At 41.3% G+C, this 23,234-nt stretch overlaps 1 protein-coding gene across 1 annotated transcript in view; it reads left to right on the top strand.

The window, feature by feature from the left end:
* LOC124616483 (irregular chiasm C-roughest protein) overlaps nucleotides 1–23,234 on the top strand; it is a 337,995-nt gene that overhangs the window by 48,717 nt on the left and 266,044 nt on the right. The window lies entirely within an intron of this gene.

The following is a 23,234-nucleotide window of genomic DNA, read 5'->3' as shown; positions in this document are numbered from 1 at the left end:
CCCTACAGTGGCCTGAAAGGTCACCGGATCTCTCCCCAATTTAGAAAAAAATTTAGTTCAAATAGCTGTGAGTACTATCGGACTTAACTTCCGAGGTCATTGGTCCCCTAGGACTTAGAACTACTTAAACTTAACTAACCTGAGGACAATAGGTTTGTTTATAAATAAATAAATCTTCTGCGACCAGTCACGATTTTCTTTATTTTACTATTCGCACGACGCGTTTCGAGAAATAATTCCCATTTTCAAGTGTGCTTTTTTGATGTGTGTTAAGCCATTTCTTTTGATGTTGTCAGTGTGTGTGAGTCTGCTTAATTTTGTTGCCTTTTGCTGTAATACATAAGAAACGCGATTTTTAGATGGGTATCAATTCTTTCTGTGAGGTTAGCGGCTAAAGTTTGTGAACAATTTGTATTTAGTTTTCTAATGGTCCATTTGTGTAGAGTGTCACACACACTTAACATCACACACAACTTGAACATTTTACACATCGAAAATATCTTATATAAACAAAACAGTTACAAAGATCTTCGTATAGGTAGTTCATAGAGATAATATTAGAGGTCTTCTACAGATTATTATATGTTTTTGTACAGAGGTTAATTTATCTTTACAATTTGGCTCATGAATTACTTATACTGATTTTACAATTGTGCTTATTTCTGTTATACTATTTTTATTTAAGTATATTATCGAAACATCTGAAGAAATTCACTGATTCACTTTCAAGTTTTTCATTTAATATTTTATCTTCATATTTTCTGTAATGTGAATATATCTCCAGTTCTTCAAGCAAATCCATATTATGTCCTTTATTTAGTCGGTGGAGTACTTTGACATTTTGCTCTATTTTTCCAAATGGGTGTCCTGTATTATTTATGATTGTTGCTATTGCTGATGTAGTGTGTTTGTTTAGTGTGTATGCTCTAATGTGCTCTGTGTACCTGGTGTTGATATTTCGGCCTGTTTGTCCTATGTAGAACTTGGAGCATTCCTGGCATCTTACCTTGTACATTCCAGAGTCTGAATATGGATCATGATTACACTTTCTATTATGTATTAGTTTTTGGTGTAGTTTATTGGATGCAGAAAACTCAATATTTACCCAGTGATTTTTAAAAATATTTGCAATCTTCTGTGATACATTGTTTATGTATGGAATGCTAGATATATATTTGTTTTCCTCTTTTTCTTCTCTGGTGCAGTTTGTACCAGGGTTTCTCTTCACTTTGTCTAAGATTGTGTCAACCATGGAAGCATTGTAACCATTGGCAACTGCAATCTTCTTCACTGTGTTTATTTATTGTTGCATATTTTCTTGGTTCAATGGTATTTTTGTTGCCCTTGCAGCACTGACCTGTAAGCTGCCTGTTTATGAATATTTGGGTGACATGAGGTTGCAGGGATTGTGGCGTCAGTCATTGTGATTTTCCTATAAATTTTGAATGTGCCTGTGTTGTTGTCTCTTGTAATATTTAGGTCCAGAATGTTGATACTTTTATTTTGCTCATGTTCCACTGTAAATTTGATTTTCTCATTTAGATTATTGAAATGATTAAGAATGTCTGTGATGTCTTTGTTATCTCCTTTCACTAACAGTAGTGTGTCATCTACATATCTCCTATTAAATTCTATTTTTCTTAGGCAAGGTTCTTGGCTGTCAAATAAATTTTGTTCTAAGTGATATATGTATATGTCAGCTATGGTACCGGATATACATGATCCCATTGCTAGGCCATCTGGTTGCTTATAAATGTTGTCATTAAAGGTAGAGTTCAATTAAGGAACAATTAAAGAACACACATTTCCTGTTGACAGAACCTGAAAAGAAATACCTTACATGTATGAATCCAAAAGCACCACACCTAAGAGCACAGCCAAAAATACACAAAAATGGATATCCGATACGTCCCGTGGTCAACTCCATAAACAGCTTAGCATACAAACTGTCTCAAAAACTGAATAACATACTGGTGAAAAATTATACATATAAAACAACATTTTTCATAAAAAACAGCATGATTCTAGCCAAAGAACTAAGAACCAGAAAGCTCCCCCAAGATGCACAGTTCATATCACTTGACATCACCAACCTTTATTCAAACATACCCATACAAGAAGCTCTAACAGTAATACAAAAGAACCTTATGCAACACAAGAAACTTTCATACACAGAGATTGCCGAATTTATGGAACTCCTTCAGCTAACCCTAAGTTACAACTACTTTACCTTTAATGATAACATTTATAAGCAACCAGATGGCCTAGCAATGGGATCATGTATATCCGGTACCATAGCTGACATATACATAAATCACTTAGAACAAAAATTATTTGACAGCCAAGAACCTTGCCTAAGGAAAATAGAATTTAATAGGAGATATGTAGATGACACACTACTGTTAGTGAAAGGAGATACCAAAGACATCACAGACATTCTTAATCATTTCAATAATCTAATTGAGAAAATCAAATTTACAGTGGAACATGAGCAAAATAAAAGTATCAACTTTCCGGACCTAAATATTACAAGACATAACAACATATGCACATTCAAAATTTATAGGAAAAACACAATGACTGACACCACAATCCCTGCAACCTCATGTCACCCAAATATTCATAAACAGGCAGCTTACAGGTCAATGCTGCAAGGGCAACAAAAATACCATTGAACCAAGAAAATATGCAACAATAAATAAACACAGTGAAGAAGATTGCAGTTGCCAATGGTTACAATGCTTCCATGGTTGACACAATCTTAGACAAAGTGAAGAGAAACCCAGGTACAAACTGCACCAGAGAAGAAAAAGAGGAAAACAAATATATATCTAGCATTCCATACATAAACAATGTATCACAGAAGATTGCAAATATTTTTAAAAATCACAGAGTAAAAATTGGGTTTTCTACATCCAATAAACTACACCAAAAACTAATACATAATAGAAAGTGTATTCATGATCCATATTCAGACTCTGGGATATAAAGGTAAGATGCCAGGAATGCTCCAAGTTCTACATAAGACAAACAGGCCGAAATATCAACACCAGGTACACAGAGCACATTAGAGCATACACACACAACAAACACACTACATCAGCAATAGCAACACACATATATAATACAGGACACCCATTTGGAAAAATAGAGCAAAATGTCAAAGTACTCCACCGACTAAATAAAGGACATAAAATGGATTTGCTTGAAGTACTGGAGATATATTCACATTACAGAAAATATGAAGATAAAATATTAAATGAAAAACTTAAAAGTGAATCAGTGAATTTCTTCAGATGTTTCGATAATATACTTAAATAAAAATAGTAAAACATAGAAATAAGCACAATTGTAAGATCAGTATAAGTAATTCGTGAGCCAAATTGTAAAGATAAATTAACCTCTGTACAAAAACATATCATAATCTGTAGAAGACCACTAATGTTATCTCTGTGAACTACCTATACGAAGATCTTTGTAACTGTTTTGTTTATATAAGATATTTTCGATGTGTAAAATGTACAAGTTGTGTGTGATGTTAAGTGTGTGTGACTCTCTATACAAATGGACCATTAGAAAACTGTAAGTACAATTTGTTCTCAAACTTTAGCCACTAACCTCACAGAAAGAATTGATACCCTTCTATAAATCGGGTTTCTTATGTATTACAGTAAAAGTCAACAAAATTAAGCAGACTCACACACACTGACAACATCAAAAGAAACGGCTTAACACACATCAAAAAAACGCACTTGAAAATGGGAATTATTTCTCGAAACGCGTCGTGCGAATAGTAAAATAAAGAAAATCGTGACTGGTAGCAGAAGATTTATTTATTTATAAACAAACCTATTATATCTACAGTCGCAGGCTTTCAAAAACCATTTATAATGGATCAAATCAGATAACCTAAGGACATCTCACACAACCATGCCCGAGACAAGATTCGAACCTGTGATCATAGCGGTCGCGCAGTTCCAGACTGTAGCGCCTAGAACCGCTCGGCCACACCGGCCGGCCCCAGAATTTAAAATATTTGGACCATTATGAGCAAGACTCTCCAACTAGCCACGGATTTTGACCATCTAACAAGCCAACTGGACAGAACCATGCCCGATATTGCCTTCCAACTCGGAATATTCCTCGGTGCTAAGTCGTTCTTTTTTTATGAAAAAAGATAAAAGCTAGCTGTGATACTCATTGGAAACTCTTGTCGTGTGAGATTTGTTTTAAAAATTCAGTTGCTAGTTGAAAGTAGTACATGTTACATAATTCTAAGTGGTGCATGTGTTCTAGGATGCAGTAATACAGACTACACTGTCTCTTCAACAGCAAACCTCCACGTCTCCTGTTTACAATGCCACGAGAGCGCCAACTGCTTCACTTGTGGAAGTGTTTCGATTAGCTATGTGTTTGCAGGGCAATCCTGTTTGTCCAGATACAGAAACGGCGGTGCACACCGAAGTCGTCTGTCGCAGAGCTCATTAGAATGTGCGCCCACGCGCCTCCGGCTGGACTCTGGTGTCCGCCGAGGATTATCCCGTCCAGCTGGGCAGCTTGCTGTTCCGCGCAGAGCGCGAGGTGTGTTCCGGTGTGGCGGTGGGCTGCCTCCAGCGTGCTCTATCTGTCGCCGTATCGGCCAGATAAGCTCCGCCCTTATTAGTTGCCTCGCTGGTCGCTACGTGGCGCGGCTGCAGATGCGGGCGGCCCGGAGATTATTACGATGACTGCCGGCGCATAATGACAGTCGTAGAATCGCCAACTCGTGTACCGAACCGAGCCAGGTGCTGGAGTTGAGCAGAGTTTAGGGTTTTGTGATGCCTGGACTCGTTTCAACAGACACAAAAAAGCGAAACATCAAAATTTATAAAGAAGGTGCGTTCCTCGGGTTTTTGTACTGGGACCATTATTTCTCTTCCCATTATTCTCACTTGCTGTAACAGACAATTCCAAAGCTGTTTCGTCTGCAGGTGATGTAGCGTACCGGTTATAGATTAGGTACGGAAACATATGACGCCTGTTTTCTAAGTAAACACCGTTTTGTAATAAAAATGAAACAATTAGAATTTTCTTAGTAATTTTATTTTCACGTGAGACCCTGTGTTTTAATTTATTTTTATGAATAACTTCCACCAATCAAGGCAGGTATCGTGTCATGCAACCAGCTTTTGAATACCATCCTCCTAGAAATCTGCCAACCGATTAGGTAACAATTTCATAGGGCACAGTTCCTGACACTCGAGGAAACTCTTCAAATTGAAATCTTAAAGTGCTCTTCCACTTTTTCATCAGCTTTCTGCACGAAATTGTCAATAAAGGATGAAGGTCGTCCACATCTTTTCTCATCATGCAGATTCGTACGGCTGTCTTTGAAAGCACTCACTCATTTCAGTACTATGTCATCGCTGTTAATGCTTTCTCCGTACACTTCACTGATGTGTGGAGGAATTTCATTCAGTCGCTTTCACTCTTTTAGCACTGAGAAAATGAATCACAACGTGTATTTCACAGTCCAAAATTGTTTGGAACAACAGAGGAATAAGAATAAATGGTAAAAGGCTCACCAACCTGAGATTTGCTGACGATATAGTGGTCCTAGCTAATAGTAAGATGGAAATGCAGTCCTCTATAAAAGAATTAACAGATCGTTGTCAGGACGTTCTACTTTAAATCACTCTAAAACTAAGTTTCTGTATAATAAGTGGGTAGCTGCAGGACAAGTAACACTAAACAGCAAAATCCTAAATAATGTTACAGAATACGTTTATCTGGGGCAGTTAATTAACACAAAAGCAGATTTGAAACCTGAAATTTTTCGTGGAATTAAACTGGGTTGGAAGGCTAATCCGTTCCTTGAAAACAGTTATTTGTCTGAAACTTGCTGTATGTGAATAAATATTCATTACAACAGCCTTTGGTGGTTCCGTGATGTATTAGCTCTAATACAACTTGCCTAACATAGAGTCACGTGTTTCCCTTGCTAATCTCCATAAACCACACAGCCTTTCATACGAACTGACCGTCATTTGTCTTAAGTCAGTTTCTGAGGAGTGCATGTTCGAGGTCGACGGGCAGTAGACGATTTAACAGTTGATGAGGCCAGGAGTTATTAAGTCCTCACGTTGATGATATAGCTGTAGTTACCGCGGTGGGGCGCATTAAATCTCCATACTGCCCCAAGAAAGATGAGTGAATATTTGGAAAAAAAATTCTACGTTTTCAACTGTGGAAAACTTGGTCGAGGCAGTCTTCTAGTTATCCGATAAGAAATGAACGTATTGAAGCCTAACACATACATAAATCTTGTCGCGTATGACAGGCGTTCTTTATTTAGTTTTTTTTTTCACAACCACTGCCCTTCTGGATTCATACCGTACGTGGTGCACGTCTGTTACTACCTGCAGCGACGCCCGTTTCCCATTTACTTTCTCGAAACAAACGCCAACCATATTGAAATAAAATTTTCAGGGCGATCTTTAAAGTCTCAGCCGACGTTTCATCAGAGCGACAGTTTGTGGATTTACGTCTCCATTATAGTGATTATAGTTCTGCTACTGAGAAATTCATTTCTGAACATTTTTCGAATTAGATTCACTATTATGTAAAGTAAATAAGTTGGGTTGTTTGGGGAAGTAGACCAGACAGCGAGGTCATCGGTCTCGTCGGATTAGGGAGGGACGGGGACGGAAGGCGGCCGTGACCTTTCAAAGGAACCATCCCGGCATTTGTCTGGAGCGATTTCGGGAAATCACGGAAAACCTAAATCTGGATGGCCGGACGCGGGATTGAACCGTCGTCCTCCCGAATGCGAGTCCAGTGTCTAACCACTGCGCCACCTCGCTCGGTAAAGTATATAAGTTATTAATTTTTACTAGATTTATTTGATTATACCGATATCAGCATCCTTATGCAAGCACGAATTCCCGAGAAATTGATAATTTCCAATCTATAGTTTCTGTATACAAGTAAGGAATTCGAGCTAATTTTAACCGAGTAAGAGCCGTTTTACTGTTTCTTTTTGTTTTTCAGCTCACATAATAGAAAACTGAATTAAGCGTTTTAAATTTGGGCTAGTCTCTTGTGAATTTTTGTCTGTACAAATGCAACTAAAATTACGTAAACAAATATGCGAAATAATCTTTTAGTACATTCGAACCATAAAATATGCCATGAAACTAGAAACCTTTTATTAACCCCAAAGCGGATGCACGATGTGCTTGGTTCGATATCTTTGACAAAATAGTGTATTTTCACGATACAGTGATTTTTCTCTATTGAAAAACAACAAAAATAAACATACAAACGAACTGACTGCGCCAATGCAGCTGTCATGCGAATCTGCAGACGATTTGGCGCTGTATTTCAAAATCATTGCACATTCTTTTCTGCACTCATATGACCATTCTATGCCTCTCCCATGCGCCGCCTCTTGGTTGCTACATCAGACCAGGTAGAACTCTCGTTTATCTCGCCGCTTCTTGTGCGTTTTTGTTGTGGTCGAAGCAGCCGCAGCATTAATCTTCCCTCTGTCAAATACCTCGTAAGCGCCAACCTCTCCTTATTGGACAACCCTCCACAAGAAAGTCTTCTTTCATGATCGAAGAAGTAGCAAAAGGGTATCTCAATTCAGTTAGCCATCTATTATTTAGAGCAAGCGGAAACAGCTGTCGTTTTCCAGAGGCGATTGTACTTTATGAGCGACGGCGTTCCGAGATACCGAAAGAAATTATTTTCTTTAACATTGGTTTCGAAGGATTATTTTCAGCTTGTAGTCTAAATTCAAGGTTCGCTTGTATCTGGCCAAGGAACTTGGGCTTTCAATCTACGTAATATTGATGTGCATCTACTCATGTTACTAATCTACAAATTTCCACATATTCGTATTATTCATTTGTTCCTTAAAAACCATGCCTACGTCACTCAGTTGTGTTGTGGTAAGAAATGATATAGAAATAGGTAAAAATCGTTGCAAGATTCCTTTAGTTTGCTCAGGCCATGGCGGTAAAAGCAAGTGGTTTTGCCCATAAATAGTACTATATGAGATTTGTAAAATGAAGTAAAATCTTACGCTGAATTGTACATTGCCAGTGATGATGACAGTAATAACGATGTTCAGATGTTCAAGTGAGTGTGATTCCCTAAGGGACCAAACTGCTGAGGTCACCGGTTCCTAGACTTACACCCTACTTAAACTAACCTACTCTAAAGACAATACACACACCCATGCCCGAGGGAGGACTCGAACCTTCGGAATCACTGGCCACGCAATCCGTGACATGACGCCTCTAACCGCGCCGCCACTTCGGGCGGCTGATAATGATGACGGTGTGTCAAGCGCATCAGGCGGGTCCATCACTACAGGCTCATCACTCTTCAGCTATCTCGGTATTCCACTATCCTTTTCGTATGTGAATCTGATGAATGCATCTTGATGTCAGTTAACCGTAATCTCCTTCTGACTCTGGTCCTCTATCCATCACCATACCTTCCAGTGCATCCAGTGCTATGCAGTCTCCTCTCATCCAGTGTCCTACCCAATTTCTTTTAAACCTCTTCATTATTTCCTCTATTTGTCTTTTGTCGTTCATTTTCGTAAAATAACCTAGTTCCGTAATTTACCTACCCATATCTCACCTTTGCATAACATTCCGAGTGATTATGGCACAAGACTGGTTAATTTTGCTGTTTCAAAAGACATGATTGTTGAGAGCACATATTTCAAAATGCAGGACATTCATAAAGCAACTTGAGTCTCTCCGAATGGACACACCCGAAACTAAATTAATCATGTTCTTGTAGACAGAAGATGGCACACTAGCACAGAAAATGTTAGGACTTTCAGGGGGGGTCAGACTGCGATACTGATCATTTTCTTGTAGTTGCCAAAGTTCACAAACAGCTATCTACAGAAACATCAAGGTGTCACAATGCAAAACTTGTTAGGTTCGACACTGACAAGCTCAATGACGAAAACTTTAGAAGAAGGTATATGATAGAAATTTCAAATAGGTTTGATGCTTTCAGGACACACGAAGCTCAAGACGAGGATGGAAATAACCATTGGATCACTGTGAGGAATAATATCAAAGAGGCAGCGAAAGTCGCAATAGGTACAATTAAGAAGAACAGGAGGAAACCGTGGTTTGATGAGGAATGTAAGAAATTGGTAGAGGAAAGGAGAAAAGCGCGATTAGATTGGGATAGACTGGGTGACAGGAAACTAGAGGAGTTCTTGAACTTCAGAAGGGAAGTTGGTAGTAGGCTACGGGCAAAGAAGAGGGGTTATTTGAACAATAAAATTACAAAAATGGAAACAAACAGGAAAACAAAAAACACTAGGGAACTCTACCTAGACATAAATGGGTATAGGAAGGGCTTCAAGGCTAGGACAAATGCACTTCGAGGGGATGCTGGGGGAATACTGAAAGACCCCAGTGCTATATTAAGTAAATGGAGGGCGTATTTTGAGCATCTATTAAATGTACACCAGGAAGCAGGAAATGAGCAGGCGTACGAAATACATACAGCAAAACCCCAGATACCTGAGCCAACGTTAAAGGAAGTAAGAGATGCAATTGACAAATTGAAAAACCATAAAGCACCAGGAGCAGATAGCATAACTGCAAAATTAGTTAAAAATGGGGGGACAGAAATTGGTGGAAGTAGTTCACAAAGTGATAACTAAAGTATGGAACTCGGAGATTATACCTGAAGAATGGCAGGAGTCGATTCTGATAACAATTTTTAAGAAAGGTGACAAAATGGATTGTAGTACACTCCTGGAAATGTAAAAAAGAACACATTGACACCGGTGTGTCAGACCCACCACACTTGCTCCGGACACTGCGAGAGGGCTGTCCAAGCAATGGTCACACGCACGGCACAGCGGACACACCAGGAACCGCGGTATTGGCCGTCGAATGGCGCTAGCTGCGCAGCATTTGTGCACCGCCGCCGTCAGTGTCAGCCAGTTTGCCGTGGCATACGGAGCTCCATCGCAGTCTTTAACACTGGTAGCATGCCGCGACAGCGTGGACGTGAACCGTATGTGCAGTTGACGGACTTTGAGCGAGGGCGTATAGTGGGCATGCGGGAGGCCGGGTGGACGTACCGCCGAATTGCTCAACACGTGGGGCGTGAGGTCTCCACAGTACATCGATGTTGTCGCCAGTGGTCGGCGGAAGGTGCACGTGCCCGTCGACCTGGGACCGGACCGCAGCGACGCACGGATGCACGCCAAGACCGTAGGATCCTACGCAGTGCCGTAGGGGATCGCACCGCCACTTCCCAGCAAATTAGGGACACTGTTGCTCCTGGGGTATCGGCGAGGACCATTCGCAACCGTCTCCATGAAGCTGGGCTACGGTCCCGCACACCGTTAAACCGTCTTCCGCTCACGCCCCAACATCGTGCAGCCCACCTCCAGTGGTGTCGCGACAGGCGTGAATGGAGGGACGAATGGAGACGTGTCGTCTTCAGCGATGAGAGTCGCTTCTGCCTTGGTGCCAATGATGGTCGTATGCGTGTTTGGCGCCGTGCAGGTGAGCGCCACAATCAGGACTGCATACGACCGAGGCACACAGGGCCAACACCCGGCATCATGGTGTGGGGAGCGATCTCCTACACTGGCCGTACACCACTGGTGATCGTCGAGGGGACACTGAATAGTGCACGGTACATCCAAACCGTCATCGAACCCATCGTTCTACCATTCCTAGACCGGCAAGGGAACTTGCTGTTCCAACAGGACAATGCACGTCCACATGTATCCCGTGCCACCCAACGTGCTCTAGAAGGTGTAAGTCAACTACCCTGGCCAGCAAGATCTCCGGATCTATCCCCCATTGAGCATGTTTGGGACTGGATGAAGCGTCGTCTCACGCGGTCTGCACGTCCAGCACGAACGCTGGTCCAACTGAGGCGCCAGGTGGAAATGGCATGGCAAGCCGTTCCACAGGACTACATCCAGCATCTCTACGATCGTCTCCATGGGAGAATAGCAGCCTGCATTGCTGCGAAAGGTGGATATACACTGTACTAGTGCCGACATTGTGCATGCTCTGTTGCCTGTGTCTATGTGCCTGTGGTTCTGTCAGTGTGATCATGTGATGTATCTGACCCCAGGAATGTGTCAATAAAGTTTCCCCATCCTGGGACAATGAATTGACGGTGTTCTTATATCAATTTCCATGAGTGTATTTATAGAGGGATATCGCCATTACCAGTATGTTCCAAAATTTTCTCGAATATTCTGCTAAGCAGGCTTACGTCATATGCAGATGAAATTGTGGGGGATTACCAATCCGGCTTTCGGAGGAACAGATCAACCATAGACCAAATATTCACGCTGCGTAAATTTTGGAAAAGAAATGGGAATACAATAAAACCAGTTCATAATCTTTTCATAGATTTTACAAAAGCATATGATTCAGTATTGCAGTGAAAATTCTACAGAATTCTTTGGAACTTGGAATACCAAAGAAGTATGTTAGACTTATAAAAGCGAGCTTGAAAAACACAAAAGGTAGAGTACGCGTGGGGAAATTGGAGTCATAAAAATTTCTAATAAAGAACGGACTTAAGCAGAGAGATGCCCTGTCTCCGCTACTTTTTAATTTAGTCATAGAATACATTGTACTAATGGCAGCAGATAATTCAGAGGGTGTGGAGTTAAATGGAAATATTAAGATATTATGGCATGCAGATGATCTAAACATCATTAACGATAGGAAAGAATCTGTAACAGCAAATGCGAATCCGTTAATCAAGGCTAGTGATGATGTAGGTCTAAGGATAAGTGAAGACAAAACTAAATACCTTATTACTACTGGAATGCCAACAGCAATAGATCAGGAAACGTTAGCAGATGGAGACATGCAGTTTGAAAAAGTGAACACATTTAAGTATCTAGGCGTGGACATCACTTCGAGAAATGAGATTGAATCCGAACCGAAGAAGAGATTACGGGCGGGAAATGCGTGCTACTTCTCACTGAAAAGATCACTTTCATCACGGATATTGTCTAGGAATTTAAAGATTAGAATATAAAAAACTATTATTCTACCAGTTATGCTGTATGGGTGTGAGACTTGGTCTCTCATAGTGCAAAATGAAAAGCCGTTTCGAGTATTTGAAAACAAAATTTTGAGGAAAATTTTCGGAGCAAAAAGGGATGACATTAGCGGAGAGTGGCGAAAACTGCATAACGAAGAGATTCACGAACTCTATTCAAGCCCTGACATAATCAGTATTATTAAATCACGTAGGCTGCGAAGGGCGGGTCACGTAGCTCGAATGGATGAGGGCAGGGCAGCGTGCAGAGTACTGGTAGGGCACCTAGAGGGAAAACGTCCTGTGGGGAGACCGAGGCGTAGATGGGAGGACAATGTGAAGGCTGATTTGAGGAGCCTAGCTATTGAAGGTGAATGGAAGGAAATAGCCCAAGACAGGGACAGATGGTGAAAATATGTTGCTGCGGTAATGGACTCTCGAGTCCGGTATGACCAGTGAGTAAGTAAGTAAGTAGGTAAGTAAGTAATATCTCACCTTCCATTTTTTACTGATACACATGCCAAAAGTCTCCAAGTATTTCCTCTCTATCCGTCGCAGTGCCCATGTTTTGGCAAAATACAGGGGGAAATTCAGCACAAAATACTATACTAATCTTTTCAATAATAACTTAATGGACCACAGAATAAACTCTTCCTTCTGTAAAATATTAGTCTTACAAGAGCTGTATTTCTTTTTTCCTTCATTACACGTTATGTTACGTGTAATTTATGTCCTACATACCAGAAGTTTTAAGCTCGTTCCACGAACTCATCACAAATTTTAACTTTTAACTTCCTGCCGGCCGTGTGGCCGAGCGGCTCTAGGCACTTCAGTGTGGGACTGCGCGACCGCTACGGTCGCAGGTTCGAATCGTGCCTCGGGCATGGATGTGTGTGATGTCCTTAGGTTAGTTAGGTTTAAGTAGTTCTAAGTTCTAGGGGACTGATGACACAATAAGTTAAGTTCCATAGTGCTCAGAGCCATTTGAAACAACTTTTTTTTCACTTCCTTGATTGCCACATAAAATCATTAATCTTGTAGACAACTATCTTCATTCTATGTTCCTCACAGCTAGTGTTCAGTTCTGTTAACGTATTGTTAATTATCCTTTCATTTGCAGTCAGTAACATCACGTCAATTTATACATTTTATTATTGTTTATTCTACTGTGGTACTACACTGTTGTTGGAGGCAGCTTTTAGCCTTATCATCGAAACAGTTGTGGAACTGCGTAGGCAAAAAAAAAAAAGTCTTTTCTCACCCCATTCCTGCTTGTAAATCCTTGTGTAGTCTGTAGTGTTACTTTTACTCGTTGTGTGGTATAAAGATTGCTTATTAACCTCTTTTATTTCATGTTAATGCCGAACTTCTTCAGGTCTTCTATTGAACTCTTTGCATTTTTCCAGGTCTACACATACTGCATGAACTTCCCTACCTGTTCCAGTATTCTTTCCCCAATTATTCCTAACAGTAAAGCTACATCTCTTGTATCTTTGCCCCTTCTGAAGCCGATCTGTTCGTTCAGTTCTCTCTGAATTTTTTTATTGCAGTCCCCTGTTCCTTATTCTTAGCGCGGTAGAATTTTTGCTGAATGAGATATCAAACATTGTCGTAATTCTGTAAGTTACTGGCATTGCTATCACTATTACCAATTTTATTTTCATTTCGGCATTTTTGAAATTTTGGTATCTGTGTCTTCTTTAATAAGTACACACATGAAGCGAAATGTTATGTGACCGTATTTCGAGGAGAAAAATATCTAAATATTAAAGGAAACAAAATTCTCATGCATTTCGACACAGTGTTTTAAGTCAATGTACCTCTCTACCGCCTTTGTAATGAGTAGTTTTCATCCATAATCTCTGATTCACTTAGTCCAGAGAAAAATAAAAAGTCTACGGTAACAGAAACTTCCTCATTTGAATCGCAAAGGTTCAAAACCACATCTAAGTTGGGTCACGTTGCTCTCAAAGGATACTAAATGCAATGAATAACTTGGATGGTCCAATAAATGTTACACTCCTGTTCAGAAAAAAAATAGAACGTCTTGAACCACGAGAGATTGGACGTTCATATCTACATTAAACATATATTATTGTGTTCTGTAGAATGATTAGCATTTCAGTAACCTCGGTTCAGCATGTGTCCTGTTGCCTAGTAGGCACAAGGCCCAACATGAGCCCTAATAACTTGTTCCAGGTATGATGGCATCGTGCGTGTAAATCTCGAATAGCTTTCTGCGGTGTTGCTATCCATGCCATCCGTGCTACATTCACCTGCTTCTGTGGTGGCTGGCATTGGGTTACATAACGCCACCTGTCGTTTCACCATGTCCCACACATTTTCGATAGGCGACAAATCTGCTGATCTGGCACGTCTCGGCAAAAGGCTGACATCCTTGTCGCCGAAAAGGCACGTGTTGGTGTAATAACATGTGGTCATGCATTGTCTTGCTAAAAATGGCGTCCGAGGTGGTGTGCGAAAAGGGTATGGCTACGGTTCGCAGGATGTCATTCACGTAGGCCACACTGGTCACAGTGCCATGGACACGCACCAGCTCTCATTTGTGGTTGTACCCAATAGCACATTACAAACAAGGCACTGAGGTGGCGCTGTACGTCTCGTGCGAAATCGGTCACTGTGATGCTGCTCCCCCTGTCTGCGGCGAATCAAAATGTGGCCATCATTTTCCAATAAACAGAACTTGGACTTGTCCGGAAACACTATCTGATGCCATTACCGTACCGACTGACATCGTTCCAGATACTATTGTCGTCTAGCATATTCCTGCACGTTCATCAAAGGTAGGTGGAGAAGTGGACGTCGAGCACATAACCCAAGCCGTAATAAACGGCAGTGGACTACCATCCCTGACAGTGTACGACGTGGTATACTGATCCACTGTTGCGCGAGGGACGAGGAGGACGAAAATTTGTCATAATACCATTCGGATGAGGTGTCGATCTTCTCCCGGCAGGGGGGGGGGGGGAGAAGACGGAGCGGGGTGTGGTCTGGGTGGTGCGACCTGACGCATCTCGTCATGTTCTATGGCCTTCCGAGGATCATTCTGCACACACCCGTCATGCTGCAGAAACACTTCGTCCCAAACGAGCAGCAGTTGGTTGGATTGATGCATCACATTTTCTCATGCCAGTAATGAGCCCTTTTTCAAACTCACTGATTGGACGGTACGATTTGCTAGGCATACTGCAGGACTGCTCAAGTCACACTGATTCACTACTTGAGTGCTCTTTCTAGAATGAATATTTCACTGACTTCTTCAGGAATCCTAATTCTGAATTCTTTGTGGGAGAATTTCTGTGAGGTCTGCAAGGTAGGAGCTGAAGTACAGGCGGAAGTAAAGCTGTAACGACGGGTTGTGAATCTTGCTTGGGCAGCTCAATCGGTAGAGCATTTCCCCGAAAAAAAAACCGCCAATTATGTTGGACCTCCCAGCTTTCTTCAGTCATCTTACGCTATTCTATTTGGGCCGCGCGGTATTAGCCGAGCGGTCTCAGGCGCTGCAGTCATGGACTGTGCGGCTGGTCCCGGCGGAGGTTCGAGTCCTCCCTCGGGCATAGGTGTGTGTGTGTTTGTCCTTAGGATAATTTAGTTTACGTAGTGTGTAAGCTTAGGGACTGTTGACCGTAGCAGTTAAGTCCCATAAGATTTCACACACATTTGAACATTTTTGATTCGATTTGGAAGACAGTTATATACGCCAAGTGACCCCCAACCGGCTTCTGGCGAGAGCGAAACGACTCTACGGTGAAATGCAACGGTGTCTCCGGCCTAACGTGATGAAATCGAAAGATCCTAACACTCCGTGGTGAGTGATGTGGAGAACGGTACAACAGCTCTTACTTGGCTCTGACGCACAAGCCGTATGATACGTGGCTGTCAACAGTATCACACACGAACGCCTTTGAAGATTCACCTGGCACATTTAACCACTGACCTGGCATGCAAAGAAGCCAATTCGGGCGAACACCGTATTATTCGTAGGGTCGCGGGTCAGGTGTGCTACGTTTTGCGTCAGATTTTAGCGTATATGCTACGTGCGACGCCACTCCATATCGGTACACACAAGATTCTTCTATCGGATAAAACGTTCTACACCAGGGCTCGGACGAAAGCGGTGTTGTGGATCCGCGGCCAGGCCGTACAATATCTCTACCGTGACGACCACAAACACGTTCTTGATTTTTGGTGTTATCTCCAAGAGTGCCACGAAGCTATTATTCGGCATCCAAAATACGGCTGACATATTTTAAAGTTACCTATGGAGCGTCTTGCACTATCCACCGAGTATCTGGGAAGTCCCCGGCGAGAGAGGTTGATGTGACTGATCATACACGTGGGCTATTCGGAAAGTATGATCCGATCGGTCGCCAAGTGGAAACCACTGAAAATCCGATGAAATTTTGCACAGATGTATCGAGCTGTGTCTCTAGTATTGCCATCGATCGCGTCGCGTCGCTCTCTCAGTTCTGAGTGCACAGTGAGCACGTAAAGGTGCCTAGGAAATAGCGACTCCCGCCAAGTGTGAGGGTCTGGCGAGAGATTCCACACGACGTCATGCAGCCCACGTAACACAACTGCCACGCGGTTCCTTCTTCAAGACAGTACTCGGGCGCACTCTGCTGGTGCAATGAAGATTCTCGTGCAGCATTTTCGATGGGAAGTGTTTGTTCACCCACAATACAGCTCGTAACTGGCTGCCCCTTACTTTCGTCTCTGCTCATATCAACCTCTTGCTTTGAAGACAATAATTTGGTACGATCAACGAGCTGCAGACCGTACTAGAGTATTGACGGTAGGACAGGCGGCTGTCTTCTATGACGAGAGCATTGGAAAGCTGGCACAACGGTATGACTAATGTCTAAGAGCACAGTTTCAACAGTTACAGTGCCAAAGCAGATTTGTATCTCGAGAATGATCGGATGATCTGACTTCAGAGTCCCGTAGCTAAGCTGATATCTGCAGCAGTCACTCTAGGAGAAAACACGGATGACCTGAATCTGGATGGTTGGAAGTACAGTTCAGCTCTCCTCGTTCCGGTGAGGCGTTGCTACGCAAGGCGACTATGTAGAGAAGTAGCTGGAACGTGTAACTAACTGTTGCAAATGAAACACTTCTGATTTTCACAGTGGCTTCCATTACGCTACCGATCGGAACTAACTCCCCGAATAATCTTCATACGTTAACGAACGGACGAGGCACAACATGGGCTGAAACGAGAAGACTCGCCGGGTGACCCGGCGTCACTACAATGGTGCATCACTTCCGCCGTGTCTGATGCTGTTTTGTTTTTTTTCTCCTCAGTGTCTATTACACACTAGGAGCGTCATTTAGTTCTCCCCCTCCGACTTGGCGCGTCGTGCCGTAGGTCTTCCCCTTTGGTTCTTCATGTATACATAAAAATAATTACAAATAAAGTAAAGTAATTGTTACTCTATGGCTGTAAACTACTACACTTGTTCTGTTGCCAGATACTACATACTTTAAAATGGACAAAAAGAAGTAAGTAGAAGTACCTGATTTCAATTAGCGGTCCGAAGAAGAAAAAAGGCATAATCTCGATTCGGTTTCAAATATTACATTGCTAAATCAGGTTTGTACTGGGAGGAGGATGATCAGATGATCAGCCATCAGAGTCCCGTAACCATTAACTAACTTGGTTTTGGCATCAGTCCCTCTAGGAGAGAACACGGAAGGCCTAAATACGAATGGTTGGAAGTACAGTTCAGTTCTCCTGCTTCCGGTGATACGTTGCTCCGTAGATTGCCATTTGCAGTGAGACACTCTATATTCACATATTTATCGGACAGCTGTTTTAGATGACTTGCCCATGTATTTTAATTTTTTTTTTTTTTTTTGGCCATTTCAAGGTAAGCGATAGGAGAAAGTAAAACATCCCCTTATAATAACTGTGAATTACTGTTCTGATAAACTTCTATGTTATTTGGTTTTCAAACAGCTGAGCGAAACTCAACGTACGCACACATTTCTGTCTTTACTTATTCTGATCATCAATAAACTGACACACAATATTTTTAGCGCAACGCAGTCTGACTTTCAATTATCCCTACAACAAAATGGCCCTGACTAACAATAGGTCCGCAGCTCGTGGTCGTGCGGTAGCGTTCTCGCTTCCCGCGCCCGGGTTCCCGGGTTCGATTCCCGGCGGGGTCATGGATTTTCTCTGCCTCGTGATGACTGGGTGTTGTGTGATGTCCTTAGGTTAGTTAGGTTTAAGTAGTTCTAAGTTCTAGGGGACTGATGACCATAGATGTTAAGTCCTATAGTGCTCAGAGCCATTTGAACCATTTTTTGAACTAACAATAACCTATACCTTTCATGAATCACTTACCTCATAAAAATCTTCGTTACTCGAAGTACTGCAATACAGCAAGCGCCAATACCGCCAGTTAAATAAAATATTCTAACTACTTAAGGCACTAAATACTGATGGGCATAGTTAGCAAATGAAAGATTTTTATAGAGAACAAACAATGTATTTACCTTAATATCGTTCAAAAGTCTTCATATATATATATATATATATATATATATATATATATATATATATATATAATTTTGTGGCATCCAATTAAACAAATTTCCTTTCACTGACGGAAACACGTGCAGATCGTGCTCACATAGTAATTTCTCAAAACTCTGCCATCTCTCTCCCCACATCCACCACTGCTGGCGGCTCACTTCCAACTACACAACGCTACGAGCTGTTCACATCCAACTGTCCAACACAACACAAGCGAATATTCCAACCATGAGTCCAACCAGCCACAGACTGCACACAGTACAGCCAGTGATTTTCTTACAGAGCGCTACGTGGCTTTACCAACATAGAAACCTAAACAGCCTACTTACAGAAGCGCCTACAGAATGGAAGAAGAAACAGACCATATTGATACCGGCACCGACTTCATCCACTTTGGTGCTTGACCACAGGTTTCCACTCTCAGCTTTTATCGCTGTATCATATCTGGCATGACACTATTGATATATAATTAATCGACAATGAAAATTAACTCGTAATATGAGTCAGGTTCCATTTACGGCGCGTTGTTTTGGACATAAAAAGTACTGCTCTCAGAAGAAACCAAATTTTCCCCAAAACTAACCTTCACAATTCTACTGAAATACTTAAGGTAATCGCCCATCCTAAAATACGATTCTGTGTCTTTCTCGATGCATTCATCTGGGATTGTTGCTTTATTACGGGTATTGACAGAACTACTTTCGTGCACGGCTTGGTATGATTTCAGGTACCCGTTTCTTCACCGTCGAAAATGAAGAAGAAGACGTTTTGTAAGCTTCAACCACTTTGTATCATTATCGATTTCCAGTAAATTATCTAATACAAGGAAATGAAAGAATGATTTTCCAGTATATTTGGGAAGAAGTCTCTCTACCTGGCTTTTTAAAATATCTGCCATTTGGTTTCACATTGCATTTACGTTAATACGCAGCATAAATAAACATTTCAAAAACGAAGATACTTCCGTTGATACCAATGTTACCTCTGTACTCTGTATGTTTGTAATATTTAATGAGTGATAGACATGCCTTAAGTGGTCTTTATATTCCATTGGATGTTATCCCAACTCATGGTCCTTCAATGGATAAGTGTTCCATTGGCCTACTTTTCTTATTTGGAAAAATAGTACCACAAAGTTTTACAGCTAAAAAACATTTAATAAGTGTTTGGTACTGGCGTTCACACATAGTATGAAGTTACTAAGTGACGTAAAGTTCCAGCAACGTCTGTTACAGGCTACAGCCTTGAACCACTCCATTATCAAGTACTTCTTCATTTTCATATCCTTAGATTCTTACAACTGTGATCTGGTTTCTATAGAAGTTGTGAATAATTTTTGGGACACTACATTTTATTTGGGGAGCTGCTTTTAGAATTTTAGTGACTGTGTTGGAGATACCATTATCAACAGCTTCTTCTAAATCTAATTGTTCTATATACGTGGGTTTGTCAGTCTTCAGCCCAACTCTCAACGTAAGTCCCAGGGTCATTGTTGTTTTGAGTGTTCCTACTTTTATACGAAGCCAAATCTGACCTTACCAGTGGATAGCTTATAAAAATTCACGTCCTTTCCAACAGTAACTTATGCTTATAATTTCGTAACGTCAGCTTTCAGCGTCTGGCTTCTCTGGACTTGGAACTAGCACATTTTTCTTTGAGTCTCACGATATTTCGCTACTGCCGTGGTACGATCTCCCATGGACTTCAATAATTCTGAAAGGATGCAGCCCTCCGCCCACAATCCATCCAATATGTGTACCTGTGCATGTGAATTTGTCTGTGTTTCTCTATAAAACAACTACTCATTTATTTTCCTATCTTAACTGACAGATTCTGGTTATGAGCAAAACCGAAACAAATTACGTTTTAGACTCTGAAAAATAGTAGATATTCAAGACTAACAACTATATAAAGTTGTGACAGTGAACGTGAGTCTAAAAAATGTATGACAATTACAAAGTTTGTTGCATTTAAAACTGACCTGTCGAAATATCTGTCCTGTAGTGTATCCATAACTCGATACCTAAAAGCAATTGGTAGAATACTAACAGAAGGTACCCCGCGTAGATTATACATAAATTCCTGTAACGAAAACGTTTCGAATTACCGCCTATAAATAGGGCTAAATTCAGCTTCTAAATCCTCACTTCGAGTGACTGACACGCTTCCAGCGCTGTAGAACTGAGGTCGGAAGACAGATTTTCCCCGTGAGGCAGTGAACGCTACACTGTAAGTCCTTTTCTGGTTTTCGGAGAATTACCCTCAAATAGTCTCCAAAGACTGTCGTCAGCTATGTTTAATTAACAACAACAAGAAACATTCATTTCCCTTAATCTTCCAGGTATTGTATCGCAAGCATCCAGAAGCAGTATCGCGAACCCCAGACAACATTTTCATCATTAATGCACGGTGGTAAGCATAGTCTGGATCTGCGCTTCAGTTGCGGTCTTGACATGAAGTGCTCGGGGACTTCTGAAAGATATTTCCCGAGGTTTTTTGGACACACTTCTGTTACCCAGGAAAGCTAGAGAAGGCTTGTTGTACTTGAAAGGATGAACGATGTCTAACAGGAATCCTTTGCTACCACCTCTTCTCGTTCCTAGTAAAAAAAAAAAGTGGCAGCCAACAACTTATTTTTAATTAATGCCAGAACGTGTTTCAGGGTTTCACCCATCTTCAGCAGCGGTGCTACAGTACACAGCTATCGTCTGTTGGAATGTATCGACTTAGTTCCGAATTTTATAGATGTCATGGGCAAAATAAAAATTGGTTTACCTATCACATATTACGAGTGACATAATAGCGTTTAAGTTTCAGTTAAGGCGAACATCCTTTCGTTCAGCATCCAGTAGCTCCTTATTCTAGTAGCACGCTTATATCATATGCATCATGATACTGGTGTACAACTGGAACACATTTGCGTTAAGGTCGACTCACGGGTTTGTTTATTTCGGAAACAACTAGGGAAGACAGTTAAACTTTTCCTATAAGTTCGGAAATCACGTCTGAAGTCAGCTGCAATTTCATACAACTACATGTGTGAATACACAACAAGGGTTCAATGCTGAACTTTGTCTCAGATGCGTACTTACGAGACTGTCGCTTTGATGCTAGCTGTATATAGCCGAAAGACGTTGGTTCAAATGGCTCTGAGCACTATGGGACTTAACATCTATGGTCATCAGTCCCTTCGAACTTAGAAGTACTTAAACCTATCTGACCTAAGGACAGCACACAACACTCAGTCATTACGAGGCAGAGAAAATCCCTGACCCCGCCGGGAATCAAACCCGGGAATCCGGGCGTGGCAGGCCGAAAGACGCTACAGGCTATGGAGAAAGTATGTATGTCATACACATTTTCCCACATTCGTACAGTAAAATTCTAATTGTGCCTTAGTTTCGCAAATAGACTGGTAAACCCCCTTACTGGGAATTTATTTCATTTTACATGTCGTACTTTTCATATAAATATTTAAATCCCTATAGTCAGTTCATCATATGTAAACCACATTATCAATAGTGGAGCATCTTGTTCATTAAACAAATAATTTATTAATGACCTAGAGACGTTAGCTGACATTCTGAAGTATCTGATAACACCGTATTTACACATAATTGGTTTGTGTAAGTGGTCAAAACTATAGCCACAATATGAATAATTGAGTGGATGAGTAATCTTGTTTTCCTAACTTCCCTCACCCTTATTTCGACAGACAACTCGCTGCTTTTCGTGAAACCTTCACTACTCCGCAAAAAATGTATCATTGACACAGTTTCCGTGTTGACAAATGATACGTTGCGTTCAGTTTGTGCGACACTTTTCGACTGCCTCCTCTTTTTCTCTTCTTATTGAATGCTGAAACGAGTTATACAGAAGAAAGCCTGAATTGCCTTTGAACGGGCCAGGAGCGACATTGGAGGAGACTCTGCTAAGGACGCAATTTTCCTAACGAGAGAGTAGACCCCCTTAGAAATGGGTCAGCCGTCTGTGAGGCGTTGCGCGTCATCGCTTCGACTGCTGACGCCGGGCACTGAATGGCTTGTTAACCGAAGCGTCTAAATCGCAGTCCTTACAAATAAGCAAACCACCAGATGGTCTGCGGCCACGAAAGTAGAAGGCGACCCAGAGTAAAGGGGAAGCAATTTCAAGGCATCGACAACTAGAGCGGATACAATCTTTTTTAAGGAGAGGTAGCTCACTCCATATCCTATTGTGTTTTGTGTTTAGTGCAAGAAGGTCGGTTGATATAACTAGAGACATTCATGGAAACGTCCGTTCTTAAGGCCACAGATTCGAGGAAAATAAAAATAAATTAAGGCAGCTCCACCTTTTTTTCTCTCCTCCTGCCAAGACTTTCTCTTGGTCCTTTTTAACTTGGTGGACCCATAGCAGAATCTTTAATTTTCCTATATAGATTATAATGTTTATCGCTAACTTTACTGTCGAGAATCATTGAAAATGCTCATAAAATTGTAATCTTCGTTTTTTAATGATTGCTGCCAGTTTTGTTAATTTCTCTGTTGTTTTAATCGACTTCAATCTGTCTCTGTCCCTTTTCTCTGGACCAAGAATATTCCTCGTAATTCTTTGTTTCTCCTCCAAGTGATTTTCCATA

The sequence above is a fragment of the Schistocerca americana genome, chromosome 5 (assembly GCF_021461395.2).
Source record: "Schistocerca americana isolate TAMUIC-IGC-003095 chromosome 5, iqSchAmer2.1, whole genome shotgun sequence".
Taxonomy (NCBI): Eukaryota; Metazoa; Arthropoda; class Insecta; order Orthoptera; family Acrididae; genus Schistocerca; species Schistocerca americana.
The sequence above is the reverse complement of the archived record's forward strand: the minus strand, read 5'-3'. Positions and strand labels throughout refer to the sequence as shown.